We start from the raw sequence: 20,812 nt of genomic DNA on the forward strand, positions 1-20,812 counted from the left end.
ATCCATTTCTTCCTACTTTACTGCCAGAATCTCATCTACTGTGTGCACACAGGATGATTCAGATGCTCTGCCTAATGAAATGTATGTGTATAATTTACTACTACACCTCACTGGTAGACCTCCTTGCCTGTTTCTTGTCCCAAGACTTTTTTATATCCTGACTTTTTCCTACATTTGCTCAACTCCTTCAAGGTAACTAAAGGTCAGTTAAATGACCCCTACAATAACATGGCATGAGATAGTGAGTTACAACTCAACAAATCTTACTATCATATTAAATACAACGTTAAAATTTAGAATTAATTAAATGAACATTTCACGATCATGAACCTTAGTTACTGGGAGGATGGATGTATCAAATAAAGAAAATAAATACTGTGAGGAGTTACGGATACAAGACAATAAACAAATACAGTTTTGGCTACAGTAAGTCTGAGGCAAAGGAGAAACATACAAAGAGAGATATTTTTTTTTTTGAGAGGCCATCTCTCATATTTATTGATCAAATGGTTGTTAACAACAATAAAATTCAGTATAGGGGGGTCAATGCTCAATGTACAATCATTAATCCATCTCAAGCCTAACTCTCATCAGTCTCCAATCTTCTGAAGCATAACGAACAAGTTCTTACATGGTGAACGAATTCTTACATAGTGAATAAATTCTTACATGGTGAACAGTACAAGGGCATTCATCACAGAAACTTTCGGTTTTGATCACGCATTATGAACTATAAACAATCAGGTCAAATATGAATATTCATTTGATTTTTATACTTGATTTATATGTTGATCCCACATTTCTCCCTTTATTATTATTATTATTTTTATTTTTAATAAAATGGTGAAGTGGTAGGTAGATGCAAGATAAAGGTAGAAAACATAGTTTAGTGTTGTAGGAGAGCAATTGTAGATGATCAGGTGTGTGCCTGTAGACTATGTGTTAATCCAAGCTAGACAAGGGCAATAAACCATCCACGGATACAGAAGATTTCTCTCAAAGCAGGGGGGGTGAGGTTCTGAGCCTCACCTCTGTTGATCCCCAATTTCTCACCTGATGGCCCCCCTGCGACTGTGCCTGTCTTAGGTTGTTCCTCCCTTGAGGAATCTTACCCGTCTCTGGCTAACCAGTCATCTTCCAGGGCCATACAGGGAAATGTAAAGTTGGTAAGTGAGAGAGAAGCCATATTGTTTGAAAAGGTTAGCTTTTTACTTCTTTGCAGATTTATGCCCTGTGGCTTCTTGTCGCAACCCTTCAGGGACTGAAGCAACACGCCCAAGGTCTTGATTCTTCTCTAGGCTTTGTCTAATCTCTCGCGGCAGTTACAGCAGTTGTCGGGAAGCTCTTCTCCCTCCTGGCGGGCTCCCTTATATTCAGTCACCCAACCAATCCGGGACAGTATCATGTGTGACCTTTAAGCGGATAGGTGTCACGCGCCACTCTAAGCGGGCAGCACGAGCTGTGCATGGGTACGGAAGTCTGCTGGGCCAATCCCCAACAGGGAAGAGGGGAAAGGGTGGTGAGCAGGAAGCAGGCGCCATCCTTAGGGCATTGTCCGGCTAGAGTGGAGTTCAGCCTCAGCCGTAGGCCAGGCCCCCACATCTCCCCCTTTATTGTTTTATAACCAAAGGGCTGTGGGGATCATGCCTGTCTTAGGTCGTCCGGAGTCTGCAGCATTCTTACCCGTCCTCAGGCAACAGACAGCTTAGGTCTGCGCCCTGTCTTAGGTTGATATGCGCAGCTCCCGATCTTACCCGTCCTTGACTACTGATCCAGCATATTAAGCCATACTCTAGGGGAGATGCCTTCCTCTAGCGCTGCCATGGCCTGCAACAGGACCTTCCGTTCTCTCCGTTGCTGTTTTTGTATGGAACAGACTTTCCTCCCAACCAGGAGGAGGCCCACAATTAGCAATATTCCTATGACACCTACACCTGACCAGGCTTTGGTGGCGTTTAACACAGCTTTAGCTATTTGAGCTACGGAGAGCATCTCTACCTTCTTGGAGCTAACATTCAAAATTTCTAACCGTAGCTGAGTGGTGAGCTCGTCAAGCTCACTGGACCAATTTGTGGTTAACATCTTGCCTAACTGTCTGGACAAGTTGGCAGCTTTAGAATAATTATGAAAAGGAATACCAGTAATACACCCCCGTATAAGAATGGACGCAGCCCACAGACAAAACCTCCCCCAAGAGGTCCAATTGTTCTTGAAGAAGGTTCATGCGTTGGTTGACCAAGGCCATCCCATTCTTAAAATGGCCATTGATGACGTTCTGCGTTGTCATTGCCGAGGCAGTAGCCTGGGCGTCTCTGCTGTAGGAATGGTGATAGTCAGCACGGCAGTGGCTGCAGCTGCAGCTCAGCTCCGCCGTCGCCTGCTGTAGGATCCACGGCAGGAGCAGAAGCAGTGCGATCATCTTGTACCTCTGCTCTGGGGTTTTCCACTCTGCGTATCAGACGTTCAGGCACCCAAACGGGGTTCTGCTGGTCCTGTGGAAAAACACAAACCGAGCCTCGGGTCCAGATTATCACTGGGTCCGGGCCTTTCCATGTTCCTTCCAACACATCCTTCCACAAAACTTTAGGCATGTGTTTTGGATTGGATTGTTGGCTGTGCTGCTCTGCTGCACTGCGGCCATTTTTGTCCAGTGTTCTAAAATCTTCTCCTATTCCCCCTTTTTGTTTATATAAGGCATTCTTGGGGGTGAGGTGGGTGCGTTCCACCATACCCTGACCCTGAGGGTTGTCTCTAGCTCCCTGCTGCTCTCATGACACAAAAGGATGTCATCCATATAATGATAGATTATCAGGGGAAACTGTTTCCTTACAGTTTGTAAGGCCTTCTTTACATACACATGGTGGGGCTATTAGCCATGCCCTGTGGCAATAAACCTTTGACAGTCTCTGGGGTGAAGCAGGATGGAGAAGAAACAGTCTTTGATATCTATCACTATTGAATTCCATCCTCTGGGCAGGGCCACAGGGAGAGGAAGGCCTAATTGTACAGGTCCCATAAGCTCCATCTGTCTGTTCACTGCCCTGAGATCATGGAGTAATCTCCACTTGCCAGACTTTTTCCTAATTACAAAAGTAGGTGTGTTCCATGGCGAGGTAGAGGGCTGGAGGTGACCAGCTGCTATCTGTTCTTGTACTAAAGTGTGGGCTGCTTCCTTCTTTTCTTTGGTGAGGGGCCACTGAGGTACCCACACGGGCCTTTTTGACTGCCATGTTATTTCTATAGGCTGTTTTCCCTCAGTGGCCCCGAAGAAAAACCCAATCCTGGTCCTCCGGGCCCTTTGGGCGGTCTTCCTGCTAAAAGGATTGGTTGTTCTTTCGAAACCTTGGAGATCCTTCCCTAGTCCTCTAGTGCCCGCGTACCCCTGTTTTTTCATTATGGCATTAGACTGCTCACTGTAAAAAGTCTCTGTGGTTAGTTTAACTCTGCTATTAAACCTGTTCTCAAGCTCGTTCCCTGTCTTCATCCTCATCAGATGGCAGTCCCTGTTCAGATCCCCCTTCCGATGCCTTTGCGAAGGCACGCTCTTCTTGTACTTCCTCTAATATTTCCTCCCCCTCTTGGATGGCCTCTCGGCAGCTTGGCTTCTGTCCCTTCAGGCAATTTTTTACTCAACCCCAAATAGGGATTGTCCCTGGTGGAAGGGGCTCCCTCTTGTCTTCCCGGCGTAGGTCATCCCCCAGCCTGTCCCATAAAGGGCTGGTGATTTTTCCTTCATCTAAGAACCATGGGGCATGATTCTCTATAGTGTTCAGGAATGTCCTGGAAGTCTTCGTTTTCAATGGGGTTCCATTAACTCTAAGGAGCGCTTTCAGAGGTTCCTCGGCCCTAACCCTAGAGGCCTCCATCCCCATCCTCTCTCTAAAGGGGCAAGTATCCTAGTTATGATTTAGATGGACTACGTCGCTAATTCCGCGAACCTTTTGATTTCGTCGCCACTCTGCGAACCTTTTGATTTCGTCGCCGCTCTGCAAACCTTCACTGGCACCTCCTCATTCCATATATTATAATAAACAATGTCACAAACACTAACAGGACACACACACTACACATAAACACCCACCGCAACTGCCTGCTGTCTGCCCTGCCACGTATACTTTCAGTTTGCTCGCCGATCCACTCACCCTCCTCGGTTCGGCAGGCGCCAGGGTCAGTGGATCAGGTCGCGACGAGGTTTAGTGATTCCCAGGTTTCGGCGCCACTTGTCGCGACCCTTCAGGGACTGAAGCAACACGCACAAGGTCTTGATTCTTCTCTAGGCTTTATTGTCTAATCTCTCGTGGAGGTTACAGCAGTTGTCGGGAAGCTCTTCTCCCTCCCGGCGGGCTCCCTTATATTCAGTCACCCAACCAATCTGGGACAGTATCATGTGTGACCTTTAAGCGGATACATGTCACGCGCCACTCTAAGTGGGCAGCACGAGCTGTGCACGGGTATGGAAGTCTGCTGGGCCAATCCCCAAAAGGGAAGAGGGGAAAGGGTGGTGAGCAGGAAGCAGGCGCCATCTTTAGGGCGTTGTCCAGCTAGAGTGGGGCTCAGCCTCGGCCATAGGACGGGCCCCCACAGCTTCTATGCCCAGCACTTGTCTCGAGGTCTCTTTACCACCTGGAGGAATTATGATACTCGGTAACTTCAATATGAGGCACGAATTCTATTTAAGGGTTGTAATTAGGAAGGAAGAAGAAAAGCTATAAAGGTAGCATATGGAAGAAAACATGGGAGGATTGATTATTTCTTTGACATATCTTCTTGTAGAGTACCTTAAGTATGTATAGGTTTTAAACTACTAACTAATTTGTACACACATATTAACATAATAGGAATACGGTGACATAAACAAAGCAAATCTGTAATTACCATCCATCTCCAGTGAAGCCAAGAAAACCATTTAGGCACCCTAGGCATTTGTGAAAATTTGTCTATGATATGATGGATATTGTCCAACTGTACTTGAACAGTCTGAGAGAAATCAGACAAATTAAAACAGCCCATTTCTGGGTTCTGTTCACCTCCCATATGTCCTTTTAACTGTAGATAGTCTATAGTTATAAGATTTTGGAGTGCTACACCTTGCACCCCTCCCAACTCCTGGTTGAGTTCCAACAGTACAGATCCGGTCAAATTCGTTGTCTCACTGTATGCACATGCCAGCCTAGACATCTCCCTCCTCATTCCAATGGCAAGTCCAGGAAACGGTGGGGTGGACGTAGCCATGACCGCAGCATCACCCGGATCCCTGTGGAGGCTTTTTGATGCTCATCCCTCGGCACGAGTTGTGCTGATGCCGGAAGCTCCTCCTCATATCGTATCTTAGTTCATTTTCTGGGTATCCAAGCTAGGCCTTGATCTTCTGCATAGAAACAAACAGACCCTTTGCCCACACTTTGACATGCCCTCTATACCACTGTGCAGAACTCATTGGAGGTCAGCACACAGTAACTGCTTTTTTTTTTTTTAATTAAGAGAAAGGAATATTATCAGAAAAGAGTACCTCCATAGCTGATCATCTGACACCCTTTAAGTGATCAACATTAAGGATATTTAAAGCATGCGTTGATCTTTGATTTACCAATAGTTTTATCCTATCAAGGAGTAATCCCCCTTTTCTTTCTTTCTTTCTTTCTTTCTTTCTTTCTTTCTTTCTTTCTTTCTTTCTTTCTTTCTTTCTTTTTTTCTGTCTTTTTTTTTTTTAATCTTTACTCTACACTTACATGAACAGTACTATGTTTACTATGCTCTCCCCTATATCAGGTCCCCCCTAACAACCACATTACGGTTACTGTCCATCAGCTTAGCAAAATGTTGTAGAATCCCTACTTGTCCCCCCTGGGTTGTGCACCCCCCCCACCCCTTTCTCCCGCCCCCCCATGCATGCTAATCTTAATACCCCCTTCTTCTTCCCCCCCTTAACCCTCCCTGCCCACCCATCCTCCCCAGTTCCTTTCCCTTTGGTACCTGTTAGTCCATTTTTGGGTTCTGTAATTCCGCTGCTGTTTTGTTCCTTCAGTTTTTCCTTTGTTCCTATACTCCTCAGATGAGTGAAATCATTTGGTATTTCTCTTTCACCACTTGGCTTATTTCACTGAGCATAATACTCTCCAGCTCCATCCATGTTGCTGCAAATGGTTGGATTTTTCCACTTCTTATGGCTGAGTAGTATTCCATTGTGTATATGTACCACATCTTCTTTATCCATTCATCTACCGATGGACATTTAGGTTGCTTCCAATTCTTGGCTATTGTAAATAGTGCTGCGATAAACATAGGGGTGCATTTATCTTTCTCAAACTTGATTGCTGCATTCTTAGGGTAAATTCCTAGGAGTGGAATTCCTGGGTCAAATGGTAGGTCTGTTTTGAGCATTTTGATGAACCTCCATACTGCTTTCCACAATGGTTGAACAAATTTACATTCCCACCAGCAGTGTAGGAGGGTTCCCCTTTTTCCACAGCCTCGCCAACATTTGTTGTTGTTTGTCTTTTGGATGGCAGCTATCCTTATTGGTGTGAGGTGATACCTCATTGTTGCATTTCTCTGATAATTAGCGATGTGGAGCATCTTTTCATGTGTCTCTTGGCCATCTGTATTTCTTTTTTAGAGAACTGTCTGTTCAGTTCCTCTGCCCATTTTTTAATTGGGTTATTTGTTTTTTGTTTGTTGAGGCGTGTGAGCTCTTTATATATTCTGAACGTCAAGCCTTTATCGGATCTGTCATTTACAAATGTATTCTCCCATACTGTAGGGTACCTTTTTGTTCTATTGATGGTGGCCTTTGCTGTACAGAAGCTTTTCAGCTTGATGTGGTCCCACTTGTTCATTTTTGCTTTTGTTTTCCTTGCCTAGGAAGATATGTTCATGAAGAAGTCACTCATGTTTATGTCCAAGAGATTTTAGCCTATTTTTTTTCTAAGAGTTTTATGGTTTCATGACTTACATTCAGGTCTTTGGTCCATTTCAAACTTACTTTTGTGTATGGGGTTAGACAGTGTTCCAGTCTCATTTTCTTACATGTAGCTGTCCAGTTTTGCCAGCACCATCTGTTGAAGAGACTGTTATTTCCCCATTGTATGTCCATGGCTCCTTTATTATATATTAATTGACCATATATGTTTGGGTTAGTGTCTGGAGTCTCTAATCTGTTCCACTGGTCTGTGGCTCTGTTCTTGTGCCAGTACCAAATTGTCTTGATTACTATGGCTTTGTAGTAGAGCTTGAAGTTGGGAAGTGAGATCCCTCCACTTTATTCTTCTTTCTCAGAATTGCTTTGGCTATTTGGGGTCTTTGGTGTTTCCGTATGAATTTTTGAACTATTTGTTCCAGTTTGTTGAAGAATGTTGTTGGTAAATTGATAGGGATGGCATTGAGTCTGTATATTGCTTTGGGCAGGTTGGCCATTTTGATGATATTAATTCTTCCTAGCCAAGAGCATGGGATGAGTTTCCATTTGTTAGTGTCCACTTTAATTTCTCTTAAGCGTGTTTATAGTTTTCAGGGTATAGGTCTTTCACTTCTTTGGTTAGGCTTCTTCCTAGGTATTTTATTCTTTTTGATGCAACTGTGAATTTAATTGTTTTCCTGATTTCTCTTTCTATTGGTTCATTGTTAGTGTATAGGAAAGGCACAGATTTCTGTATGTTAATTTTGTATCCTGAAACTTTGCTGTATTCCGATATCAGTTCTAGTAGTTTTGGAGTGGAGTCTTTAGGCTTTTTTTATGTACAATATCATGTCATCTGCAAATAGTGACAGTTTCACTTCTTCTTTACCAATCTGGATTCCTTGTATTTCTTTGTTTTGTCTAATTGCCATGGCTAGGACCTCCAGTACTATGTTAAATAACAGTGGGGAGAGTGGGCATCCCTGTCTTTTTCCCAATATCATAATGCATTATCTTTTTAGTGAGCAAAGAATATTTTTCTCTTTGTTTTCTTTCACTTCTCTTTTTGTCTCTCATTTTTTTAGTTACTTAATGAGAACACTGAAACCCAATTGAACAGAAGTAAATTTAAAGGAGAATTATATTCTTTGGTGTATCTTTAAAACTGATTGCCCTTAGATTCTGAAGAGTTTTAGATAACACTAATACAATTTTGGCTTTATTTCCAAATAATGATTCCAAATTGTTTTCTTGTCTACTTTCTTAAAATGTGAAAGCCTCTTAGTAATGATAAAAGCCACACATGATAACAAACAAATGCAGTGAAGAAATGAAGTTTTGTAAGGAAGTACATTTTGTGTTTTAAGTTCCTCTGAAATTTGGTAACAGATACAGAGGTGAAATGTATTTTAAAAGAAGGGTATTCATGACATCCTTCTGGGAACAAAAATTATTTCTCTAAACATGCACACACACCCACACTTTGGGTCCATGGTTTGCAAAGCACTGTACAATATCTGGTATTTATTAATAGAGCCTGTAGTACAATGAATTGTGTGATTAAAAGGTCAGTAATGAATATTTTGGAATGAACAAATGCATACCAGAACTTAAACTCCACACACACACAGGGTTCTTTTTTTTTTAATTCAGTTACGTCCTTCAGCCCGTATATTGGCCCAATAATATTGGCACATCATAGATGCTTAGTAACGTATATGTAGGAAGAATGAAATGAAATTCATAAATAAGAATTTCATAAGAACAGGGAAGAAATTATCTGAGCAGAAAAAATGTATTTCTGGCTACTTAGATTAACATGCCCCTCCAAGCCCTATATGCTTAATTCCAACCATGTATCAAGTATCATCTTGGATTTCTAATATAAGTTTCTAAATTAAATCCTCTTTTTTTCCCTGTTATTGCCATATGTAATTAATGTGATGTTGTTTTTGGTCTTTATTTCAAATGCCTTTTGGTTTCTTCTTTCACTTAAAGTTTATTGTCACCTAGTTGATCAAGTTAATAATCCCCTGCCTAATAATTCAGATGCCCTATTTCTGTGTACCCACAGGGCATCTCTCTAGTCAAATGATCCTTTCTCATCATTTAACCCTTTCTCCTCTTCCCCCATGCCCAAGATAAATTCTGTATATTTGTTCAAGCCATTTATACCCACTTTTCTCTCCTAATGTGTTTCATAAAGAACATTTAAAGTCAAATCCATGTCTACCTGCTGTGAGAACTTTACTGGTATGATTGGCATAAAATCTTACTGGGTTATACCTTTACTCTTTCATGCTAAAGTCCATTGTGATTTTGTCTTATTTCTTCCTTTGGGCCCCGAGGAATGCAGCCTCAGTTTCTTTTTTCACAGTTCATAATACACTCTCATCACTCAATAGATGCTTGTTCTGTGAAAAAGAAAATTCTTGATTTAGTACTTCCTCTGCATAGTTTATGCAAAATGGAAAAGGGAGGAAGACCTGAAAATGGTAAGAGTATCCAGAAAATAGTGACATGTCAACATATTAGGCAATGTATGATTTTGCAGAGTATGTTAATGTATTAGTCGGGCTGAAGGAATAGTAACTATCTTAAATCTGTGGTAGAGGGAAAATTTATCACATGGCAAAGTTGTGATGAATTTCACATCTCTGTTAGGTCATGGCATGGCCACTTCTCACATTGCATGAACAGAATCAACTAACATGATCCAGCCTGTGTCAGTACAGAAGGGATGTGTATCCTTCCCACAGAATGTGGTGCAATGAGCATTGCGACAGGTGGGCATTTATAATCTTCAGGGAATATTGTAAATAACAGCAAATAGTAATAAAATGTACTATAATGTGCATTATAATAAAGGAATACTATATTTGTTTTTCTGTCCCCCCAAAAAACAGTCACCATATACAAATTCAGGCCTATGCAACTTATAAAGATTATACACATAGTACATAATACTAATGGGTGTCTGATATGCATATGCAGCTCTGGTTTCTAATATTTTGATCTCTGATTTCCCTAAGAATCTTATACTATCAATATTCATTTCAAAGAAATGCACTTATGCATATACATGCATATTTTGCATACAATTTCAGGAATTCTGAAACTTTCTAAAACTCAATTAAGGACCACTTAGAGCTCCATTGACTCTCAGACAAGAACTCTTAGCATCTCTTTTCAGCTTGTTACCATCTCTTTCATACCATTAGCACCCACATTTCTTGGACAGACTAAGCAACTGTGACTTGTGATAATTGCAATATTCACTTCAGTAAAACTTTTCTTGCTAGACAGTATAGTAATATTTTGTTGCTGAAGCCACAGGATTTTTTTTCCATTTTTTATGTTATTTGATTTCTCAGGAATATCTGACACAGGTTACCATTCCCTCTCTTTGCAGTGTTTGTTCTCTCTCCTTTGTATCCATGACATGTACTTTCATAATTTCCCTCCCTTATCTGCCTATTTCTTACTAGAATAATTAAAAAAAAATATTAGTGTTTACTGAAGCTGTAATTCTGCTTTCATCTTGTCCACACTCTCTTCATTGTCAAGGTTTTTCAGTGCCATAGTTTCAAAGGCTGCTAATGATTTCCAAACATTTATCATCAACCCAGACTTCTCATTTGATAGATTAGCATTTCCAACTCCTTTTGAATAACTCCAACTGGATGGCTCATTGTCAGATAATAAAATTTAACATGACCAAAACTGAAGTCATTTTATTTTAATGCAAACATACTCCTTCCCATTTCATATCCTATTGAAGAGTGGGTTAATCTTCATATCTTACCTGTAGGTTGCATTCTTATCTTGCCCCTTCTAAAATATACTCTTTCATTAATTTAAAAACTTTCCTAGGCTCTCTATTTCCCCCAGGATACATTTTAATCACTTTAACAAGATTGACATGTTCTTCCATATATTGTCCCTGATTAGATTTCCATTTTCCTCCTTCAGTCCAAGCCTCCTCCATCTCTACACAGTAGCCAAATTGACACTATCCCCTTGTCCTCATGCAAGCTATAGTTTATCTACTTCTGGTTGTTCATTGCTGTTACAGTTTGAGGCCACTCATTGATGTAGTTATTTAAACCTTTCTCATCCTCAGTTCTTATCTCCCTAAACAGATGAGATGGCTCTTCTTTTCTCTGCTCACACAGTAACCCCATTATATCTCTTACTACACTGTGTGACTCCTCACTCTCTACACAGCTGGTTCCTAGATGATTCACGGACACCTAGAATTATGAAGGAAAACGTTATTTACAAATGTATGTTACTATAAAATAAGTTCCAATACCCAAAGACCCATTTTATAATGCTCAAATGCTAAAACTGATTGGGAAAATAAACAAAATGAAAGTGAAGATACATAATCTAACAAATATTTACTAACTATGGTAAAGTATTACTTAGATAAATTTAGCTATATAGTACAGAAGTTTGCATCATTTCAAGATGAATCAAAGGGTTGTAATGAGCTTTTGGCACCAGTTTACCAAGAGCCCAGGTTCTGGTTCTACGGTAATCTAACCTGGACCCAGTTGCCATTTGGCAGCATTTGTAGATAGCTGTCTGACATGACTTACATTATCTACGGTATGATTTTGGGTTCTGTGGCTGAATGGGACTTCAGAGATTCAGGGAACATCCAGTTGGCTGATACCTAGCTGTTAGTTTCAAGTTTTTGCTGTGTTTGTTGGTTTGTTTCTGTTTGGGGTCCAGTCCAGGGAAATAAAACTGGGAAAATATTTGAGGTTATTAAGAAGCCAAGCTTTGCTTCCGTACTTCCCAAGATAAAGTGTCCTATGGGACCTTAATACAATGGTAACCTCCAACTACATTATCAACAAGCTATCTCAGAGGTTGTGGAACAAAAAAGCTCACAGAATAAATTAAAATACTCAAATCACACATTTTCTCAGGTCTATTAAAAACACAAAAGCAAGGGAAAAGAGATGATAGGTTGAAACACTTAGGATGAGGTACGGTGTAGAAGGGCCACACTATCTGAACCCTGAGGTATGCAATGTCCACATGTTCTGCTCTTCTCTCTGCCTAGTCAACCTGCTACACTGAAGGCTGAAGGTGTGGTTCACAAGACCCAGTTGAAGTTTGAGCTAGGGATGGTCAACAGATAATAGATGCTCTGGGTCAGTGACACACTTATTCTACTAGAGAGATGAAGGGACAAATACACCTGGTCAACAGATGTAGCTCTCCAATTAGCCTAAAGAACAGCCATGGGTTTTATTTGTGTTACTTAGGCAGAGGACAAATAGGGTCATGACAGAAGTCACTAAGTGTGGCCATATAAAGATCTCATGAATGATTTTTTTGGTGTGTATCTAGTGTATCCTGAATATTTGTAGGTTCTTGTTTATTTATTCTTAGGTATACTTAACTATTGTGAATATATAATACCCAGATGTCTCATGAATATTAAGTATCTCTGATTTTGTCATCCCTTTCTTTCAAACACACAATGCTCTGCTTTCTAACTACTTAACAATTCCCATTAATTCTGCCCATGTCTGACAAACATTTTGCTTACCAGGGACTAGATTATCTACTATTCAAACTTTTTAAAGAACCCAAAGGTGGACTTTGGGTTTGTAAAGTTTGACTACATTTTACAAACTACAAGCTTATTCATCTATTATAATTGAATATTTTCAATAGCAAATGTGCATTTGGCAAAGGTAGCCTTCTGTGGCTGATTGTATTTGCTAACAATGTCTTCGACAATCTTCTTCCTCTGGGTCTTCGACAATATTCTTCCTTAGGGGTCTATGTTTCTTCCCTAAGAAATCAAGTGGACTTGTGACTGTTCCTTGTGCTGAGATGCCTAACTGCCCTTAGGCTGCTATGCTGTGAGGAAGCCCAAACTATCCCATTTAGAAACATCACGTGGAGGAGCTGGAAGAGCAGAGAGAGAGACTGAGGGGGAGAGAGAGAGAGAGAGAGAGAGAGAGAGAGAGAGAGACCTACCAGATCAGCCCCAGCTGCTGTAGTTGCCCCCATTTCTACTCTTCTAGGTCGAGCCATTGTTTCACTGCAGCCACGAGAGATTCTAAGCCAGAGCTACCAAGACAAGCCCTTCCCAGATTCCTAACCCACAGAGACCAGATAAAGAAGAACATGATACTTGTTTCGAATTATTAGGTTTTGGAATGATATTTTACTCAGTAATACATATCAGAATACTTGCCATTTCCCCCACAGGTTTTAACCTCCCTTACACATCTCATCCCTCCTTATTCATAAGGTATGAACTTGAATTCACCCCATTTACGATTAAATAGAAGACAAGGGCCAATTTCTTAACATATATGTAACTTCATTTTGAATAGAGTTTTTACATGACTTCGGCTGTCTTGAAGTTCTTACTACATTATTCTTATTAATTTAATTTTGAGATGATGTCTATTTAGTCTATCTAGAGTGTACATTTGTATTCTTCATTGCTCTGAGTCTTTATATCCAAAAAGGGAATTATCCATATCAGTTCTTTTCATTCTTTAATTTTGTGTTGGTGACTGCTTATACATGTCTTTGAATGGTGAACATTAAGGGAAACCTCATTTTCATGTCAGCGATTTTTTTCCCCAGTGATTTCTCATCCACAGAACAGCAATAATCACTGACCTCAACTTCATCTGGTTTATTTGTGTTGCCAACCATTTCAAAGAAATATTGGATTAGTATTAGTGATATCAGTGATGAAAGTAATTAGATAATCATAAATAAGTTTGAGTCAAATTCTGGCAGATGTTTTATTTATCTTTAAGATTGGAATTAGATTGGAACTCCCGACATAAAATTTGATCATTTTTAATTACAAAGAAATTACAAAGGTTCTCTAAATTGAAGCCAAGGCAAAAATGAAAACCTTTATTATGAGGCTTTATGTTAGAATAAATCTCCTCTCTAGATAAAAACAACTGCTGAATATATTTAGAATGCTTCTTTGAATATTTTATCTCATAGTGGTCTAAAGAGAAAATAAAAGATTTGTTTTTCCTACAAAATATTATTTTTCCTTTAAAAAGGAGAAAAAGTCATTTCAGAAGGCAGCACTATTATTTCTTATTTTCAGTGCCCTCATCTTGCCCTTAGATTTGATGTCAGATAGCACTGAATGATGAAAAATAAAATTCTTGGAAACTTGTCTTCTCTTATCACTTTGACTTAAAAAATATGACTAACAGTTTTGCTCTTCTAGAATGCTGAAGATATCCTTAGTTATGAGTTGAAATCTCGGTGACTGTTTTTCAAATTGTTACTTTTTTGAGTAACCCCATAGAAATGCATAGACAAAGGATGAGTAATGTAGACTTTTCACAACAATTTATCTTGTGAGAATGGATGCTTATGTATTTGTGTGGAGGCACAAATCAGCAACATTGAACTTCGTGCAGTTTTCATTTTCTGCAGTTTGCTCTTTTTTCAGACAGGGAAGGAGAGTAATGTGTAGCATAAACATAACAACAAACATGAAACCTACATAATGAACAACAACTACTGTTTGTGATAGAATTTGGTATGAATGTTATGACCACTGATTACAATTAACTGCACTTATTTATTTTTTAAGTGCATGCATAACAGAAAAGCCATAACATACCTTTTATTTCCATCATTACTTTCACAAACAATATGTGGGAGAAACTGGCTAAGTTTTTAGCAAAAGCATCTTATCCTTCCAGCCCTCAGGCTAAACTACTTTCCCAGCCTCTTCTGTAATGATATTGCCATGTGAATTGTTTACCCATGTTCTTTAGTGCTTGATCTCAGTACACTTAATCTTTATAAACAAACCATCCTTGACTTACATAAAATCAGTGCTTTTTTATTATTATTACTATTATTATATTATCAGTATGCCATATGATAGTCAAAATATCTAAAGAGTTGGAAGGCTTGGCTACTATAATAAAGGTACAGTAGTGGTATGACATCCTCCACTTAAAAACGGTAGGTAGATACAAAGATTATATTTGAAATTAAATGTGCAGAATAAACATTTGTAAGTGTGGCTGGTAATACTGTCTGACTCTGTGGGCTAAATCCTCTCATTGATGTTAGGCACTAAGACCAAAGGAAAAGGTGGTTTCCCTTACCTCTGACCAAAACTAGTTGGCTGTATAAGAGGTAAGCATATTTCATCTTAATCATTGATCCCTGACTATCAAAAACCAGTTGGAGTATATGAAAACTTGAGCATAATAATTGATTTTGTATTTGTTTGACTTTTGCCTTACTGAAAAATATCAGCTGTTTTTCTTGTTCTGTACTTATTTTGCTCCAAATTTCTCAGATTTTTTTAAGCAGTAGTTCTCAAAGTGGGATTCCTGGCTTAGCAATATTCTGTTACATGGACACTCATTAGAAATGCAACATCTCTGGCCACACCACAGACCTACTTAACCTGAAACTCTGGGGATGGGGCCCAGGTATCTGTGCTGTAACAAGCCCTCTGGAGATTCTCTTATATGCTAAACTTGAGGGCAAAGAACTGGGGTAGAAGGGTGACTCTTCTTTTCTCATGTGAATTCATTGACTTAATGCCTTCTGCAAAATTGCTCCTTAAAAATGTCTCTTAGTTTTGGTAGAAAAAATTATTGTAGTGGTGTTGGGGTGAGAACATGAGAACTTAGCATTTCTAAGCTTAGAGTGGCCATGAAGATGATATCTTCTTATTAAAATGTCCTTTACTCATACTATTCCCTGCCCTCTATTATCAATTTCTTCCTTTCTATGACTATCAGCTATTGGCTTGTATCCATTGCAGGTGGGAATCATACTCAGAATTAAGACTTTTATTTAATGTGTGTCTAGGAGTCAGGCAAATCGAGACTCTTCTTGGAAATGGTAATGCCATCTGAGGCTGTACTTGACAAGTGCTGATTATTAAGGAAATTAGAACCAAGTTTATTAAGGAAGGAATTCTTACACAAAAAGACATATTGACTGTCTTCAAAATTATGACGTTTTCTAATGTATATGGGACATTTTATGTCTTCTGGGGAATTCCAGAGAGTGAAAGTTCTAAGAGTACTGATATCTTATTAGTATGATAAAGTTATTACAACATTAAGTCTGTCTAAAACTGCTTCATGAGTTGAGTTACATGTGATTAAGAGTATTAAGCCATATCAAGTGGTTGCTTGATCGGGTGATCTAGATCCTTGTTACTCAGAGTGATACCATCTGGGAGTTGTAATATGCAGAATCTCAGGGTCCACCCCAGTTCTAGTGAATGTACAATTTAACAAGATCCGTGAGGGATCTATATGCAACTTATGTTTGAAAAATAGTGCTCCATTTGTCATCTAATGAATCTTAGCATTCTCACACTTAATTCTTATAGAACTATGTTGTGACTTAGAGTTTAAGTAACAGTTCAGAAGAGAAGGGGGGAAATACATGAGCATGACGTTACACCCCACTGTGGAGTCACGAACTGAGTTAAATACTACCCCCAGAATGGATGTTTCTGTTTTTTGAATATTGTATTTAAGTGGGCTGCTATTTGAATACCGTTTCTTTAGTTAGCTTCGGACTCCACCTCACACAAAAGTGAAGCATGTCTTTCGGATTTCTTGCACGACATCCTGAGATAACTTGCGTTAACACCCAAATCATACCCAATTTTTAACTCTTCTCCCAGTTCCCTCTTGCATGCCCTTTTCCTTTTTACTACAACCAGGATATGTGAATGTCCCTGACTGAAACGGTCTTGTTTGTTCCTTTGTTTTGGTTTGCTTTGTTGCTTGAAGTAGATGTTGGGTTCCTGTCCTGCTTCCTCCCGCCCCCGATGCTGTGGGTCTGTGTGAACGGACAGCAGCTGCCAGAAAGAATAGGTGGGGCGAAGGCGTCGGGGCAGGGGGGACTGGAACGCGATACGAGGCCAGACTTGGCCCCAAGATGAAACTGACCAGGGCAGGGAGTACTTAACACGCAACCTTCTGGCGTCTCCAAAGCCGTGAATGGAGAAGCGCAGGAGACGTAATGGGAAGTGACAGGTGCCACCACACCCTAGATTGACTCAGGTCCCCGCAGCATCGCTCTCATGCGCTCATCCTGGGAGAAGCAAGCCGCTCACAGAAATCACGGAAGGCCGGGCGCCAGGAGATGCTCCAGCGCCTTCCCCTCGCCCGCAGCGGGGCCGACGCGCGCCCTTCGCGGCAGGGACCACGCCGCGGGGGGAGGGCCGGCGAGGAGGGGCGCCCCGGCCGCCCGCACCTGCCCGCCGCCCGCCCGCGCCGACGCCCGGCCCCCGGCCCCCGCGCGGCGAGCGGCGTGGAGGGAGTGTGTGTGTCTGCGAGCGCGTGTGCGTGAGGAGGGGGAGCAAAGACGTGATTACTTCAGAATTTATTTAAGGGCCGGTGGAAACCACTGCGGCTGCTTCCAGGGGAAGCCCTCGCTCCCGAGGAAGAGGCGGCGGCGGCGGCGGCCGCCCGGGAGGCGGGGGCGGGGGAGTCGGAGGAGGGGCCCGGCCGCGGCGCCGGCCCCGCGCGCGCGGACGGAGGATGCGGTAGCGCCCGCGCGGCGCCCGGCAGTTGGGTCCGCCGGCCCGCGACGGAGCCCGGCCGCGGCGCCGGGAGGCCTGGGGGGCGCTGAGCGCCGGCCGTCCGGGGAGGACGCGCCTCAGGTAAGGGGCGCGAGACGCCGTCGCGCGCAGAGGGGCCGGGCGCCGGGGCACCCGTCCGGCCGCGCGCAGCCCGGGGCTCCCTTCCCTGCAGCCCTCCGACGGGCGGCGGGGCTCCGGGCGGGGCGCCGGGTGGAGCGCCCCCGCCGGGTCCTCCCCGCGCCTCTCCCCGAAGCTCCCGTCAGGAGGCACCCCCGCCGGGCGGCCGGGACGCAGGGGAGAGGCCCGCTCGTTTAAGTTTCTCCAAGTCCGAGCCGGCCCCCCCGCCGGCCCCGGCTCCGGCGCCCGCGCTGCGGCTGCTCCGGCAAAGGGGCCGCTGCTGCTTTAAGAGCCGCCTCCCCCTCGCCTCTCCGACAATGGTCTGAACCGAGCCCTGCTTCCCAAAGCAAAATTTGTAATATGCCATTTTTCCGATGGACGCTTCTTCTTCGGGCTGCTGACGAGCGGCGGGAGGATGTGGAGGGGCCGCCACGCCGGGCAGCCGGGGCCCGCTCCGGGGGGCCGCCCGGGCGCGCGCGGGGCTCGGCTGCCTCCCCCCGCCCGGCGCTAGGGACCGGGCACCCGGGAGCCGGGGGTGAGCGTCCCTCCTCCAGCCTGGGACTGCGGCTGTCCGCGATCGATTGAAAGAGCAGGACCCGAAATTACAGACATTAGGTATAGAAACCGTATTTGAGTTACCTGGTTCCCCTTTTTCGCTTTAATTTTTTACACCCCTCACCCCCAGCAAAAGGCCCCACCCCGCCCCCAGGGAAGAGGAGATGCAAATTCCTCCTTGCCAACCACTGCTCCTTACCTTTTGCTTTCCACCCCATCCTCGCCCTTCTCTTCTTTCTCTCTACCTTCCCCTCTTTCTCTACCTCCTCCCTGCTCGGCTCTCTCCTGTTGGGCAGGATAAAGAATTTTAGTGCGGAAATTAGGAAGTCAACTTCGTCAGGGTGGTGGTGGGGGGTGTGGCTGAGAGGTAACTGTCCAGCCCTTGTGGGGTGAGCTGGCTCTTGGCCATCTATAAATGCACTGGGGTGAAGAAAGTGCAAAATGCTTCCACTAGAGGTGATAATTTTTCCCGAGGATAGGGGATTTCAAAGAGTTAAGTAGGAGGAGGAATATTCATATAATGTAATCAGACAATGGCTAGGCTTTCTCTCTGAAATTACTGAATTACCTGCCTTTCGTGGGTTAACTGAGGTGGAGCTGGGTTAGTTCTTAGAACTAAATCTTTGCAAAAGAAACTACTGAGAATAATTGCATCCTTGCCTCTAGTGGGGTCTAAATCCGAGTCATCTTGAACAAGATGATTCATTGACAGAAAAAAAAAGCCTTTTGTAGCACTATCCTATCTGAATAGCTACTGCTTGAAAGGAAACATTGCTAAGAAACACAGTGGATCTTGAAAACCCTTGGGTAATGCCTCCAGTGGGCATTCAAAACTTTTGCTTTAAAATCTGAGAGATTTAGAAGACAGTCAAGGTTATGTGCTAGGAATTAAGGGAGTTGGTTTTCCTGGTATAAAATTCTTCAGGCTAAAATTAAGCACTGTGATAATTACTTTCACCAGTTATTATTAATTTTTCCTTTCACAACAAAGAAACAATTTCTAGGTCTTGAAACCTTCAGTATCTGCCATCTAGAAGAGAATAATGTGCTTTATATGTCTAAGTGGCTTTGGAGAGGGGATGATGAAAGGTTTGACATTTGCTGTCAAAGTATACTGGTTCTATCCTCTTCCTGGTTTTTCAAGAGTAATGCTATGCAATGCAGTTTTTAATACTGAAAATGATTATAAAAGTTGAAAGTAGTATGTGAGGATGAAATATACCAGAGGTTTAGTGCTATAGATTTCTGGACCATGCAAGTTGCTCCAAATGTCATCCATTCTTTAGGAGGGTGTTTCACCCTTACATTAAATATAGTTTTGTAGTTGATTGTAATACCTAAAATGTGCATATAAGAAATCAATTATATGATATTTCAAGGACTGTACAAGTATTTTGCAATTTGTATTAGACTGAGCTCTTTTGCAGGAAACTAAGCTGGTTCAGAAAAGTGGCCTTACTTTTTGTAGAACTTTATTTGTCTTCAAGTTTTGATGAGAGAACTTTAGATTTTATTTGGTTTGGCTTTTAGTGAAGAAAGAGCAGCATGTATTCATCTCATTTCTGAAATAACTTTTGCATAAGTTATTTAATTTTTTTTCAATTGGATTAGAAGAGTTTAGAATACCCACTGGAATTAAACTTTTGAGCATAGAAGCAGAAAGAGTCATAAAGGTAAACTTTCTCTGAAGGTGAATGTTGGTGACTTTAAAATAGAAATAAGTACTTGAATTTGTAATAGCTTTTTATAATTTTGCTGTGTGATCTCAGTATCCTATTGGAAACTGAAATGAGCTTGTTAAAAAAAGAAAGAAAGAAAAAGCGTGGGTTTTTATCCCTTCTTTACAGAAGAGAAAACTGAAGTTTTGAGAGGTGAAGTGACTTCCCTGGCTCACAGGCCTCAGGAGGAAAACTGAGTCAAGTTATTTTGAATGTAGACTTAATAGACTTTCTAAGTCCATAAGCTGCTTCTCTCATCACAGCATCTTCAGACTGTCTGTATCAAAGATCAGCTTTTACACTCATCCAGGAACCTCAAGTAGGTGGCTGTCTAAGGTCTCATGATGACAACGATTAAGGTAGCACATTCAGGTGAAAGTTGTGGCTGAGGTTATCGCTGTAGCTAGGTTTTCCTTGGAATTTGAAGTTGTTATAAGGAAGTCAAAGTGAAGATGGGCTAATGGCTTTCATTCAGTAAGGATAAGACTTAAAAATACAGATTTAAGAATGTTTCAGTAACCATCAAATTTAAACCTTGCAAGATTTGGCACAAATTGTCCCAGTGCTACCATTTCCTCTCTTGGTGTTTTGTTTTAACCTTAAATGTCAAAAAGAAGCATATTGGCTCCTGGTAATGATTTATCAGAATGACACAGCTGTTCAGTGTGTGGCTTTCATGCATGACATGAGAACTAATTGTTATAAATATTCAGATGTGTTGGGACATTTTTTTGTTTTCCACTTCCTTTTAAATTAATATAAAGAAAATGTATAGCAGTTAGAAAAGAGTCTCTTTTTTGCATTTTTGTGACAGTATTTAAATGAAATTTAATTGAGAAAAATGCAAACAAAATATTTTTTCATCCATTAGGTGATTAACAATAGTAACAATGTGTGTGTGTGTGCTGTGCTTAAATATGTATTATGTGTCTGCTC

General features: G+C 41.7%; 1 protein-coding gene across 19 annotated transcripts in view; it reads left to right on the top strand.

Annotated features, from left to right (window-relative positions):
• The first annotated feature begins 17,304 nt into the window (after positions 1–17,304).
• Positions 17,305–20,812, top strand: part of PPFIA2 (PTPRF interacting protein alpha 2) — a 493,962-nt gene continuing 490,454 nt past the window's right edge. For 18 of the 19 annotated variants that reach the window (XM_073214785.1, XM_073214788.1, XM_073214787.1 and 15 more), the window contains exon 1: positions 17,981–18,218. The gene's annotated coding sequence lies outside the window, so the exon portion shown is untranslated. Of the gene's footprint in view, positions 17,568–17,980; positions 18,219–20,812 lie in introns of those variants that run through there. The other variant, XM_073214786.1, reaches the window with a different exon arrangement.

This window comes from Manis javanica, chromosome 10 (genome assembly GCF_040802235.1).
Source record: "Manis javanica isolate MJ-LG chromosome 10, MJ_LKY, whole genome shotgun sequence".
NCBI lineage: Eukaryota > Metazoa > Chordata > Mammalia > Pholidota > Manidae > Manis > Manis javanica.